This window comes from Hypanus sabinus, chromosome 28 (genome assembly GCF_030144855.1).
Source record: "Hypanus sabinus isolate sHypSab1 chromosome 28, sHypSab1.hap1, whole genome shotgun sequence".
Classification (NCBI taxonomy): domain Eukaryota; kingdom Metazoa; phylum Chordata; class Chondrichthyes; order Myliobatiformes; family Dasyatidae; genus Hypanus; species Hypanus sabinus.
In genome coordinates this window covers 736,266-750,481 of record NC_082733.1, presented here as the reverse complement: position 1 = coordinate 750,481, position 14,216 = coordinate 736,266, and the positions used below count along the sequence as shown (strand labels likewise).

Sequence of the window (14,216 nt, the reverse complement as noted above, 5' to 3'; positions counted from 1 at the left end):
CAATTCTTACCTGCTGTGCCTTAATGAATTACGATTGTGTTCAGAATGAAACTAACTCAGAGCCAGCCCGTGGCAGCGCATCAGCTCCACCTGTAAAGCACACAGCATTTCAGCTTACGTGTCAGTGTTTGCATTTCCTGAACTTCCTGAAATGAAGGTGTGGTGGCTGTGTGTGCAACGCTGGAGATGAGGCATTAAATGTCTCCACCCGAAATACAACTCAGTCTTTAACAATGACAGGGTGAGGAGGTGGGGCAGAGACAAGGAGTGAGTGTGTGTTTCATGGAATGATTTGTTTACCCAGAGCAACCGTGACAGATATGCTAATTCAGCATATGGGGTGTCTGCTGGCTTGGGCACAATGATAATTCCCCAAACTCCTGGTTCCAATACCGATATGTATTACATCCACTCGAGGGAGTAGTTGGGGGAATCTCAATTCAACATTTCCATCGGGAGTACAGCAACACTCCCCCCACCTCCACTCCCCACATTACCATGGGAGATGCATACATGAGGACTTCAGTCAACTCCAAGGGAGAGTGCCCTCAAATGAGACAGGACTCACATTTTGGGAGGAAGGGATGAAATGTTGGGAACCAATCAAGAAAATCATACCAGCTACCCTGGATGATGCACTTCTACAGGCTGGGTCTGAGTTAGTTTCATTCTGAACACAATCCTAATTTATTAAAGCACAGCAGGTAGGAATAGGTTTGGATATTAGAATGGCAGAGACTGAATCCTCTCGACAGATGCATTTAGTGGATGAGGACAATTAATGGGAAAATGAGGGGAAGCTTCTTCACTCAGAGGCCGATGTAAGGAGGGCACGGGTTGTCAGCAGATGTACTGGGTGTCAGTTGACACTTCAAGGAAGTTTGGGGAGGTATATGAATGGGAGAGGTAGGGAGGGGGTCTAGGTGGGAGTAGGCAGAAGACCAGGCTGGAATGGACTACTTGGGCTAAATGGCCTGCTTATGTGCTATTGTGTTCTAGGACATGATGACCAATTAAATCGTTACTAGGGAAACTGATGTGTGATGGGCCTCAAACTAAGCAAATTTTTTTATTGCCCCATACCTCAACCTCACCTTATCTCTGCATAAACCTGGCTCATTCAACACCCAGCAACTTGTCACACAAAGGGAGCACAGCAAGACTGGGGAAAAGTAGGATACCAAGATACCTTATTGATCACTGGCAATACTAAAATATCCACCTGCTCCCCTACTCCCACTCTACACACTCACTCTGAAACAAGGAGCCTTCACACAGAGCTGATGATCAGCTCATTCGGAGTCAATCTGCATGAAGACCATGGAGATATTTCACTCCAAGGGCTGTTCTTATTCTGGCTTTTACCCCCTTCCTTTCCAGTCCTGATAAAGGATCTCTGTCCGAAACATCAACAGTTTATTCCCCTCCATAGATGCTGCCTGACCTGCTGAGGTCCTCCAGCACTTTCTGTGCTTGTGTTCCAGATCTCCAGCATCTGCCCAATCTATTGCATTTATTTCTACATACTTAAGTATTTACTTAACTACAAATAAAACAGACGTTCTGTTCCCAAGCCAAAGTGTGGCCTTGGTGGGTCTTTACAATAATTTCTGCTGTTGTCATTTTTTTTCCAACTAAAAAACAAACTGAACTTAACATCTCAACTAAACTTGAGACAGAGTGTAACAATCGCATAGTTAAACATATTCATATTTCACGGTGCGAGGAAGTTACTCATATTTAAAAAGGGAGAATAATCAGATTTGGAGATGACAAGCACCAGCAGCAGACCATCTAGCTTTTTGAGCACTCTTCAATTCTACTGACCCATGGGGCTGAGCCTCATCTACACTCCACCTCTGTTCCAACTCCCCAGTCAAAATCTGACCTTCTCAGAGATTATACCAGTCCGAAGGAAAAGGAGACTGGGAGGACAGGCAGCTCCAGGTAGAATGTCTGGTCTAGTACTTCGCCAAGAGTACTGAGGAAAACCCATGATTCCAGAAGGAAGACACAGCTGCAGCCACATGTGTGCATTGGCTGAAGATCTGGAGATTTAAAAATTCTTACACATTGTTTAGTTCCAGTCTTTAGGACATTCTCTGGGCACCATTGCAGTTATTGCCAGTGTAGATGGGGTGATCAGATAACAATGCGGTATTCAGCAATATTAATCTCTAGGCAGACTGGAAACAGTATTTTCAATCCATCTTCAGCAATTTTTCACTTCCACCTATCACCTCCCAGCTGACATCCTGACTACCACCACCCTCATTCTGGATCCACCTATCACCTCCCAGCTGACATCCTGACTACCACCACCCTCATTCTGGATCCACCTATCACCTCCCAGCTGACATCCTGACTACCACCACCCTCATTCTGGATCCACCTATCACCTCCCAGCTGACATCCTGACTACCACCACCTTCATTCTGGATCCACCTATCACCTCCCAGCTGACATCCTGACTACCACCACCCTCATTCTGGATCCACCTATCACCTCCCAGCTGACATCCTGACTACCACCACCCTCATTCTGGATCCACCTATCACCTCCCAGCTGACATCCTGACTACCACCACCTTCATTCTGGATCCACCTATCACCTCCCAGCTGACATCCTGACTACCACCACCCTCATTCTGGATCCACCTATCACCTCCCAGCTGACATCCTGACTACCACCACCCTCATTCTGGATCCACCTATCACCTCCCAGCTGACATCCTGACTACCACCACCCTCATTCTGGATCCACCTATCACCTCCCAGCTGACATCCTGACTACCACCACCTTCATTCTGGATCCACCTATCACCTCCCAGCTGACATCCTGACTACCACCACCTTCATTCTGGATCCACCTATCACCTCCCAGCTGACATCCTGACTACCACCACCCTCATTCTGGATCCACCTATCACCTCCCAGCTGACATCCTGACTACCACCACCCTCATTCTGGATCCACCTATCACCTCCCAGCTGACATCCTGACTACCACCACCCTCATTCTGGATCCACCTATCACCTCCCAGCTGACATCCTGACTACCACCACCTTCATTCTGGATCCACCTATCACCTCCCAGCTGACATCCTGACTACCACCACCCTCATTCTGGATCCACCTATCACCTCCCAGCTGACATCCTGACTACCACCACCCTCATATGGATCCACCTATCACCTCCCAGCTGACATCCTGACTACCACCACCCTCATTCTGGATCCACCTGTCACCTCCCAGCTGACATCCTGACTACCACCACCCTCATTCTGGATCCACCAATCACCTCCCAGCTGACATCCTGACTACCACCACCCTCATTCTGGATCCACCTATCACCTCCCAGCTGACATCCTGACTACCACCACCCTCATTCTGGATCCACCTATCACCTCCCAGCTGACATCCTGACTACCACCACCCTCATTCTGGATCCACCTATCACCTCCCAGCTGACATCCTGACTACCACCACCCTCATATGGATCCACCTATCACCTCCCAGCTGACATCCTGACTACCACCACCCTCATTCTGGATCCACCAATCACCTCCCAGCTGACATCCTGACTACCACCACCCTCATTCTGGATCCACCTATCACCTCCCAGCTGACATCCTGACTACCACCACCCTCATTCTGGATCCACCTATCACCTCCCAGCTGACATCCTGACTACCACCACCCTCATTCTGGATCCACCTATCACCTCCCAGCTGACATCCTGACTACCACCACCCTCATTCTGGATCCACCTATCACCTCCCAGCTGACATCCTGACTACCACCACCCTCATATGGATCCACCAATCACCTCCCAGCTGACATCCTGACTACCACCACCCTCATTCTGGATCCACCAATCACCTCCCAGCTGACATCCTGACTACCACCACCCTCATATGGATCCACCTATCACCTCCCAGCTGACATCCTGACTACCACCACCTTCATTCTGGATCCACCTATCACCTCCCAGCTGACATCCTGACTACCACCACCCTCATTCTGGATCCACCTATCACCTCCCAGCTAACATCCTGACTACCACCACCCTCATTCTGGATCCACCTATCACCTCCCAGCTGACATCCTGACTACCACCACCTTCATTCTGGATCCACCTATCACCTCCCAGCTAACATCCTGACTACCACCACCCTCATATGGATCCACCTATCACCTCCCAGCTGACATCCTGACTACCACCACCCTCATATGGATCCACCTATCACCTCCCAGCTGACATCCTGACTACCACCACCTTCATTCTGGATCCACCTATCACCTCCCAGCTGACATCCTGACTACCACCACCCTCATTCTGGATCCACCTATCACCTCCCAGCTAACATCCTGACTACCACCACCCTCATTCTGGATCCACCTATCACCTCCCAGCTGACATCCTGACTACCACCACCTTCATTCTGGATCCACCTATCACCTCCCAGCTAACATCCTGACTACCACCACCCTCATATGGATCCACCTATCACCTCCCAGCTGACATCCTGACTACCACCACCCTCATTCTGGATCCACCTCACCTGCCAGCTCTTGCTCCAATCTTTCTCCCACCTTTTTTAGACTACCTATCCCCATCTTTCTAACCCTGATGAAGGGTCCTGATCCAAAACATCAACCATCAATTTTCCTCTATAGAAGCTGCCTGACTCGCTGAGTTCCTCTGGCATCTTGTGTGTTGCTCCAGATTTCCAGCATCCGCAGAATCCTGTGTCTAGATAATTATATTTTATTATTGAACAGGACTCTTTCACAGAAGCAGAACATTATTTATTGGCCAAACCATATTGCCCCTTGAATGAAGAGACCTGACAAACCAGTTGAGAGTCATCACATGGAGGATCACTTCACGCGGGTGGAAGTCCCCACTTGCTTTAAAAAGGCAACAATTGTACCAGTGCCCAAGAAGAATAATGTGAGCTGCCTTCATGATTATCGCCCAGTAGCACTCACATCAACAGTGATGAAATGCTTTGAGAGGTTGGTCATGACTAGACTGAACTCCTGACTCAGCAAGGATCCGGATGCATTGCAATTTGCCTATCGCCACAATAGGTCACAGCAAACACAATCTCAATGGCTCTTCATGGCTTTAGACCACCTAGACAACACAAACACTTACATCAACATGCTGTTCATCAACTATAGCTCAGCATTTAATACCATCATTCCCACAATCCTGATTGAGAAGTTACAGAACCTGGGCCTCTGTACCTCCCTCTGCAATTGGATCCTCGACTTCCTAACCAGAAGACCACGATCTTTGTGGATTGGTAATAATATCTCCTCCTCTCTGACAATTGACACTGGTGCACCTCAGGGGGTGTGTGCTTAGCCCACTGCTCTACTCTCTCCATATCCTGGACTGTGTGGCTAGGCATAGCTCAAGTACCATCTATAAATTTGCTGATGATACAACCATTGATGGTAGAATCGCAGATGGTGACAAGAGGGTGTAGAGGAGTGAGATATGCCAACTAGTGGAGTGGTGTCGCAGCAACAACCTGGCACTCAACGTCAGTAAGATGTAAGAGCTGATTGTGGACTTCAGGAAGGGTAAGATGAAGGGACACAGACCAATCCCCATAGGGAGATCAGAAGTGGAGAGAGTGAGCAGTTTTAAGTTCCTTGGTGTCAAGATCTCTGAGGACCTAATCTGGTCCTAACATATTGATGAAGTTATAAAGACAGCAACTATACTTCACTAGGAGTTTGAAGAGATTTAGCATGTCAACAAATACACTCAAAAACTTATATAGATGTCCTGTGGCGACCCAATTCCCAGCGCACTTGAACCGGCTCACAAAGTGGCATGCACTGGCACTGAGGTCGGACCCAAAGAGGGTGCCAAGCCCGCTTCACCAGCAAGGGGAAAAGCCCACGAGCGGGACGGAACTGTGAATACCCGCCCCCTACAGCATTCCCACCCGGGGAGGGCGGGAACAGGAAGGTTTTAAAGTGAGGCCACAAAGTTTGAATAAATCTCTTTGCAACTGCAGCTCACCGACTACGTGTCATTATTTCAGCGCTGCGTGTAGCACACTGCTACAGTACCATGGAAAACATTCTGACAGGCTGCATCACTGTCTGGAATGGGGGGGGGGGGTGGGGCTACCGCACAGGACCAAAAGAAGCTGCAGAGGGTTGTAAATTTAGTCATCTCCATCTTGGGTACTTGCCTACAAAGTACCCATGACATCTTCAAGAAGCAGTGTCTCAGAAAGGCAGCATCCATTATTAAGGACTTCCAGCAACCAGAGCACTGTTACCATCAGGTAGGAGGTACAGAAGCCTGAAGGCACACACTCAGCGATTCAGGAACAGCTTCTTCCCCTCTTCCAGCCAATTACTAAATGGACAATGAACCCTTGAACACTACCTCACTGTCTTTATATATTTCTGCTTTTTGCACGATTTTTAATTTATTCAATATACATATACTGTAATCGATTTACTTATTAATTTAGTATTATTTTTTCTCTCTCTCCCTACTATATAATGTATTGCATTGAACTGCTGCTGCTAAGTTCACAAATTTCACGACACATGCCGGTGATAATAAACCTGATTCTGATTCCGATCTGGGGTCTGACACAATCTGGCCTGGGCACGGCGAGGAGATGCCCCTCCTCGACAGACCTGACTGAATCAGGTTGGGTGTTAAGTAGTTATTTGGTCCTTTAATGGCCATGTTATTGGTGCTGACCTTTCAACCCTAGACTTATTTACCATATTTCAATTCCCCGGCCGTCACTGTGAGATTCTCATACCTCCACATAAACAGCCCAGTAAATTAACCAATCAACACTCAACAGTCGAGTTTTCAAGGCACTGGGACCTTGTGCATGAGCTCCAACAGAGTCAGAATCAGTTTTATTATCTAATAAATGTTGTGAAATCTGCTGTTTTGCAGCAGCAGTACAGGACATACATTAAAAATTAGTAAGCTAGTGCTCATGGTCCATTCAGAAATCTGATGGCAGAGGGCAAGTAGCTGTTACAAAAACGTTGAGTGAGTTCAGGCTCCTGGATCCTTGATGGTAGCAATGAGAAGAGGGCACGTCCTGGACAGTGAGGTTGGATGCCACCTTCCTGAGGCATCACCAACTGAAGGTGTACTCTATGCCCGTCAGTCTGCAGCTTTTCCCTGCCCTGTGCATTGAAGCCCCATTCCTGTAATGTATTATGTGAGTATTCGTAGGTCAGAGTGCGTATGATGTCAGAATGCAGGGTTTTGTAAAATGGAAGTCTGGTGAATAAACGTGAGTTTAATACTGCGGTGTCCGAGTCACATTAACACTACATGGTGTCAGAAGAAAGCGAAAAGGAAAGGAAGAGAAGACACGTAAAAATGTTAGTTACAGCCACCGTCGAGTTTAAGCCTATGAGGTAATATTGCTGAGAATTGGAAGGTATGGCTCCAACAGTTTGAGCTGTTTTGCACCGCTAGTGGCGTAGATGACAAGACGGAGAAAGTGCAATGTGCTACATTTCTGCATGTGGCAGGAGCAGAGGCAATAAAGGTTTGCAACACGTTTGTCTTCCAAGAGGGTGAGCGAGATAAAATTGAAGTGTTGAAGAAAAAGTTTCAAGATTACTGAGAGCCGAGAAAAAACCTACCATACATCCGACACATTTTTTACGAGGGCTCAAGGACCGACAGAGACTATAGACACCTGCGTAACAGATTTGAAGAACAAGGCAAAAAACTGTGCATTCGGACAACTGCATGATTCTTCAATACTCGACAGGATTGTATGCGGCAGACGAGATGATCATGTGAGAGGCGGACTGTTGAGAGAGGTGGAGCTTACGTTGGAAAAAGCGATTGATATGTGCCATGCTAGCGAGATCACGTTGAGTTAAAATGCTTAATGAAGAGACTGACGTATGCAAAATAAAAGCTGTGAAAACTGACAAGAGTAGGACAAAGCCAGCTCCACAGGATAGTCAAAAGGAAGTTAACTGCAACAGATGTAGTTATAAACATGGATACAGAAAATGTCCAGCCTTTGGTAAGACATGCAAATTATGCAGAAAGAAAAATCACTTTGCAAAGATGTGCAAATCGCAGGAGCAAGCAAGGAAAATGCATGCTGTGGAACAGAGTGAGTGCAACAGTGACATGTTCATTGGAACAATTGAAGTGGAACAGGAGGTATGCATCAAGAATATTGACAATGCAGAGATGGAGGACGAAGATGATTGGACTCAAGATCTGACAATAAACAGGAGGAATGTGACATTTAAGCTTGACACTGGGGCGAAGTGCAATGTAATGTCAGCAGAAACATTCAACTCACTGGACATCAGAGGAAAACTTGGAAAATCCACCTGCAAGCTTGTTGGATATTTTGGCCACAAGACAGCATCATTGGGAAAGAAAACACTCACCTGTGTGTATAAAGGACAGAAACACAAGATAGAGTGTGAGATTGTGCAACAGCATGTTTTGGCAATACTAGGCAGAGCAACATGCATAGAGCTAGGCCTGGTGAAGCAAATCTATGGTGTTGAGAAAGAAAATGACTTTCTCAAAGACTGTGCTGACTTGTTTTCTGGACTAGGATGTTTACCAGGGAAACACCATATCCAGATTGATCCAACTGTTGCACCAGTCGTGCATGCTCCGGGGAAGGTTCCCGTAGCTCTCAGGGATCGAATAGTGGAGGAGCTACACGGAATGGAACAGATGGGAGTCATAACGAGAGAAATAGGACCGACCGACTGGGTGAATAGTATGGTGACAGTGGTCACAGAGAAAAAGATCAGGATTTGCATGGATCCACAAGATCTCAACCGAGCCATCAAAAGAGAGCACTATCCACTGCTCACGGTTGAAGAGGTTGTCTCCCGCATGCCTAATGCAAAATACTTTTCAGTATTGGATGCAAATGAAGGTTTCTGGCAGATCAAGCTGGATGAAGAAAGTTCCAAATTATGCACTTAGGGAGATATCGTTTCCTGCGTCTACCCTTTGGGATTTCTTCTGCATCAGAGGTATTCCAGAGGTCAGCGGCACAAATGATTGAAGGCCTGGATGGAGTGGTCAGTATCATTGATGATTTGCTGATATGGGGTGACACCATTGAGGAGCATGATCAGAAATTGAGGAAGCTTCTAGAGAGAGCACGTGAGTACAACCTAAAACTGAACAAAAGTAAATGCAGGATCAGAACTACAGAGATCAAATACATAGGTCACGTACTCAGCGCTGATGGGCTAAAACCAGATAATGAAAAGGTCAGGGCTGTAGTACAGCTACCACCACCTGAAGACAAGCAAGGGCTTTTGAGGTTCGTGGGCATGACACAGTATCTTGCCAAGTTCATTCCCAACTTATCGGAGGTCAGTGCTCCACTTCGAAAGCTACTAGAGAGCAACACTGAATGGCATTGGGAAGATGAACAAAAGAAAAGTTTTGACACATTGAAGCAGTTGGTTACCAATGCACCAGCACTCAAGTTCTATAATGTCAATAAACCGGTGACAATGTCTGTGGAGCCAGTTCGGAAGGAATAGGAGCTGTTATACTGCAGGATGGGAGGCCTGTGGCGTATGGATCACGAGCACTTACAGACTGTCAACGCCGATATTCTCAAATCGAGAAGGAATTACTTGCCATAGTTTATGGGTGTGAGAAGTTCCACCACTATGTATATGGCAAAGAAATCCAGGTTGAGAGTGATCACAAATCACTTGAGAGCATCTTCAAAAAGCCACTTCATCAAGCTCCTATGAGGCTGCAAAGGATGCTTCTCAGGCTACAGAGGTACACTCTCACAGTTACCTATAAGCCAGGAAAGGAACTGCACATCGCTGATGCTTTCAGCCGTGCTTACCTCAAAGAACAAAAGGAAGAGTTGCCAGGAAGAGAGCTGGAGGTCAACTGGGTTACACCTCAGCTACCCATCTCTGAGGAGAAGTTGAACATGTTCAGGAAAGCGACTGCAGAAGATCCTGAAATGCAAATGCTAAGAGACATTACAATGAATGGATGGCCAACAGAAAGAAAAGATGTTCCAAAAGAAATACAGAAGTACTGGACATTTAAAGAGGAAACTAGCTATGCATCAGGACTAATATTCAAAGCGGCAAAACTCATAGCACCAAATCAAATGAGACAGGAAATGCTCAAGTACATGACAAGCTAAAGTACAAGCAAATAAAGCAAAAGAGCTACTACGACAGACATACAAGACAGTTACCAGATCTGCATATAGGTGAAAATGTCAGAATACAGAGAGGAGACACTTGGCAGCCGGCTGTGGTTGTGAACAGGCATCAGCAACCAAGATCCTTCATAGTTCACACGCCGGATGGAAGAGTCTACAGGAGGAACAGGAAGCATCTGCTGAAGACAGGTGAGAGGGTGTTTCCACGTACAGATACACAGGACATTTCCACGGATACAGACATGGAAACAAACGACACCAAGAGTGAGGGGCGTGACGAAACCCCACGACGCAATGACGGTGAAAGTTCGGCGCAGACAGACCGAGGTGGAAATGCAGACACAGAGGTTACTCGAGAGACTGACTCTGAAGGACAAACACAGTCACAGTTCTATTGCACAAGGTCTGGGAGACAAGTCAAAATTCCAGCTAGATACAGAGACTAGATCTACCTACAGTCTCACACAGTTTAAGACAAAATCACACATGTTATAAGTTCCAAGGTGTGAAATAAAAGGTTTATTAGTCTATGTTAGTAAAAGAAAATATACTGCTGTTAGTATTGTAAGATACAATGTAGAATACAGTATAAGAAGTTAAGATTTTTATTAGTTTATGTCATGGCTGTTGTAATGTTAGAAAGTCATACCTAGAGGCATTGTTTTGGTAATTCACAGTATTGTAAAAAAAAACTTGAAAAGGGGGATGTAATGTATTATGTGAGTATTCGTAGGTCAGAGTGAGTATGACATCAGAACGTGGGTTTTGTAAAACGGAAGTCTGGTGAATAAACGTGTGTGTTTAATACTGCGGTGTCTGAGTCACATTAATGCTACAATTCCAGACAGTGGTGCACAAGTCAGATGCTTTCACGGTACATCTGTAGAAATTTGCAAGAGTATTTAGTGACATACCAAATCTCTGCAAACTCCTAATAAGATATAGCCATTGGTGTGCCTTCTTTGTAATTGTATTAATTTGTTGAACCCGGGACAGATTTTCAGACACGCTGGCATTCAGGAACTTAAAGCTGCTCACCCTTTCCACCACTAACCCCTCAAAGATGACCAGCATGTGTTCTCCCAAATGCTCCTTCCTTAAGTCAACAATCAGTTTCCTGGTCTTATTGACGTTACATGCAGAGTTGTGTTTGCAACACCTGTCAACCAGCCAATCTAGCTCATTCCTATATGCCTCCTCGTCACCATCTGAGATTCTGCCAACAACAGCTGTGTCATTGGCAAATTTATACATTTGAGATGTGCCTAGCCACACAGTCACAAGTGTACAGGGAGTAGAACAGTAGGCAAACCACATGTCTTTGAGGTGTGCCTGTGTTAATTATCACAAGGAGGACATGTTACTTCTGCTCTGAACTGACTGTGATCTCGCAATGAGGTCAAGGATCTAGTTGCAGAAAGAGGTACCGAGGCCCTGCACTACCGGGCCACACTGCATGACTGTATCACCTCTTCCTTATTCCTTATCCTTCTGTCACCACGTTTCAACATACTACAGCCCCAGTGTGGGCCTGTCTGCACTCCAGTCCTCATCTACAGTCCGATCTAGACAGATCTGGTTTAGTTCACAAGTAGATGGCCAAACAAGCTGAACTGACTGCCAGTTATAAAATGTAAATGAACATAGGGTCACTCCACACCCAGAACCCCAATGTAAATGAACATAGGGTCACTCCACACCCAGAACCCCAATGTAAATGAACATAGGGTCACTCCACACCCAGAACCCCAATGTAAATGAACACAGGGTCACTCCACACCCAGAACCCCAATGTAAATGAACATAGGGTCACTCCACACCCAGAACCCCAATGTAAGTGAACATAGGGTCACTCCACACCCAGAACCCCAATGTAAGTGAACATAGGGTCACTCCACACCCAGAACCCCAATGTAAATGAACACAGGGTCACTCCACACCCAGAACCCCAATGTAAGTGAACATAGGGTCACTCCACACCCAGAACCCCAATGTAAGTGAACATAGGGTCACTCCACACCCAGAACCCCAATGTAAGTGAACATAGGGTCACTCCACACCCAGAACCCCAATGTAAATGAACATAGGGTCACTCCACACCCAGAACCCCAATGTAAGTGAACATAGGGTCACTCCACACCCAGAACCCCAATGTAAATGAACATAGGGTCACTCCACAGCCAGAACCCCCATGTAAATGAACATAGGGTCACTCCACACCCAGAACCCCAATGTAAGTGAACATAGGGTCACTCCACACCCAGAACCCCAATGTAAGTGAACATAGGGTCACTCCACACCCAGAACCCCAATGTAAATGAACACAGGGTCACTCCACACCCAGAACCCCAATGTAAATGAACATAGGGTCACTCCACACCCAGAACCCCAATGTAAATGAACACAGGGTCACTCCACACCCAGAACCCCAATGTAAGTGAACATAGGGTCACTCCACACCCAGAACCCCAATGTAAGTGAACATAGGGTCACTCCACACCCAGAACCCCAATGTAAGTGAACATAGGGTCACTCCACACCCAGAACCCCAATGTAAATGAACATAGGGTCACTCCACACCCAGAACCCCAATGTAAATGAACACAGGGTCACTCCACACCCAGAACCCCAATGTAAATGAACATAGGGTCACTCCACACCCAGAACCCCAATGTAAGTGAACATAGGGTCACTCCACAGCCAGAACCCCCATGTAAATGAACATAGGGTCACTCCACACCCAGAACCCCAATGTAAGTGAACATAGGGTCACTCCACACCCAGAACCCCAATGTAAGTGAACATAGGGTCACTCCACACCCAGAACCCCAATGTAAATGAACATAGGGTCACTCCACACCCAGAACCCCAATGTAAATGAACTTAGGGTCACTCCACACCCAGAACCCCAATGTAAATGAACACAGGGTCACTCCACACCCAGAACCCCAATGTAAATGAACATAGGGTCACTCCACACCCAGAACCCCAATGTAAATGAACACAGGGTCACTCCACACCCAGAACCCCAATGTAAATGAACATAGGGTCACTCCACACCCAGAACCCCAATGTAAGTGAACATAGGGTCACTCCACACCCAGAACCCCAATGTAAATGAACATAGGGTCACTCCACACCCAGAACCCCAATGTAAATGAACATAGGGTCACTCCACACCCAGAACCCCAATGTAAATGAACACAGGGTCACTCCACACCCAGAACCCCAATGTAAATGAACACAGGGTCACTCCACACCCAGAACCCCAATGTAAATGAACATAGGGTCACTCCACACCCAGAACCCCAATGTAAATGAACATAGGGTCACTCCACACCCAGAACCCCAATGTAAATGAACATAGGGTCACTCCACACCCAGAACCCCAATGTAAATGAACACAGGGTCACTCCACACCCAGAACCCCAATGTAAATGAACACAGGGTCACTCCACACCCAGAACCCCAATGTAAATGAACACAGGGTCACTCCACACCCAGAACCCCAATGTAAATGAACACAGGGTCACTCCACACCCAGAACCCCAATGTAAATGAACATAGGGTCACTCCACACCCAGAACCCCAATGTAAATGAACACAGGGTCACTCCACACCCAGAACCCCAATGTAAATGAACACAGGGTCACTCCACACCCAGAACCCCAATGTAAATGAACATAGGGTCACTCCACACCCAGAACCCCAAACAGATAGAAGATGGTAAACCAACTTGCTTTCTCTTCCCTCTCCAGATAAACATTAGATAAAAGAGTCATCGTGTGCAAAATGTGGTTATAAAAATGGAAATACACGTTTTATTCTTAAACATACCCAAGGGCACTTGCAAAATATCACAATGTTCCACAGTATAACATTGCTGAAGGAGATATATTCTATATTTAGTTGATAAAAAATTAACAACGTCCATTGGTGGTGCACAGCAAGGACAAGCACACAGTTACTGAGGTGCTCCTCTTCAGCTTAAATTCAACAAA

The 14,216-nt window shown here is 46.4% G+C and overlaps 1 protein-coding gene across 4 annotated transcripts in view; it reads right to left on the bottom strand.

Moving 5' to 3' along the window:
- The window catches only part of rab27a (RAB27A, member RAS oncogene family), a 276,544-nt gene that overhangs the window by 153,060 nt on the left and 109,268 nt on the right, over positions 1-14,216 (bottom strand). The window contains exon 3 of one of the 4 annotated variants that reach the window (XM_059952507.1): positions 11-90. The exons of the other annotated variants lie outside the window; for them this stretch is intronic. The gene's annotated coding sequence lies outside the window, so the exon portion shown is untranslated. The remainder of the gene's footprint in view (positions 1-10; positions 91-14,216) is intronic. 4 annotated transcript variants of the gene reach the window in all.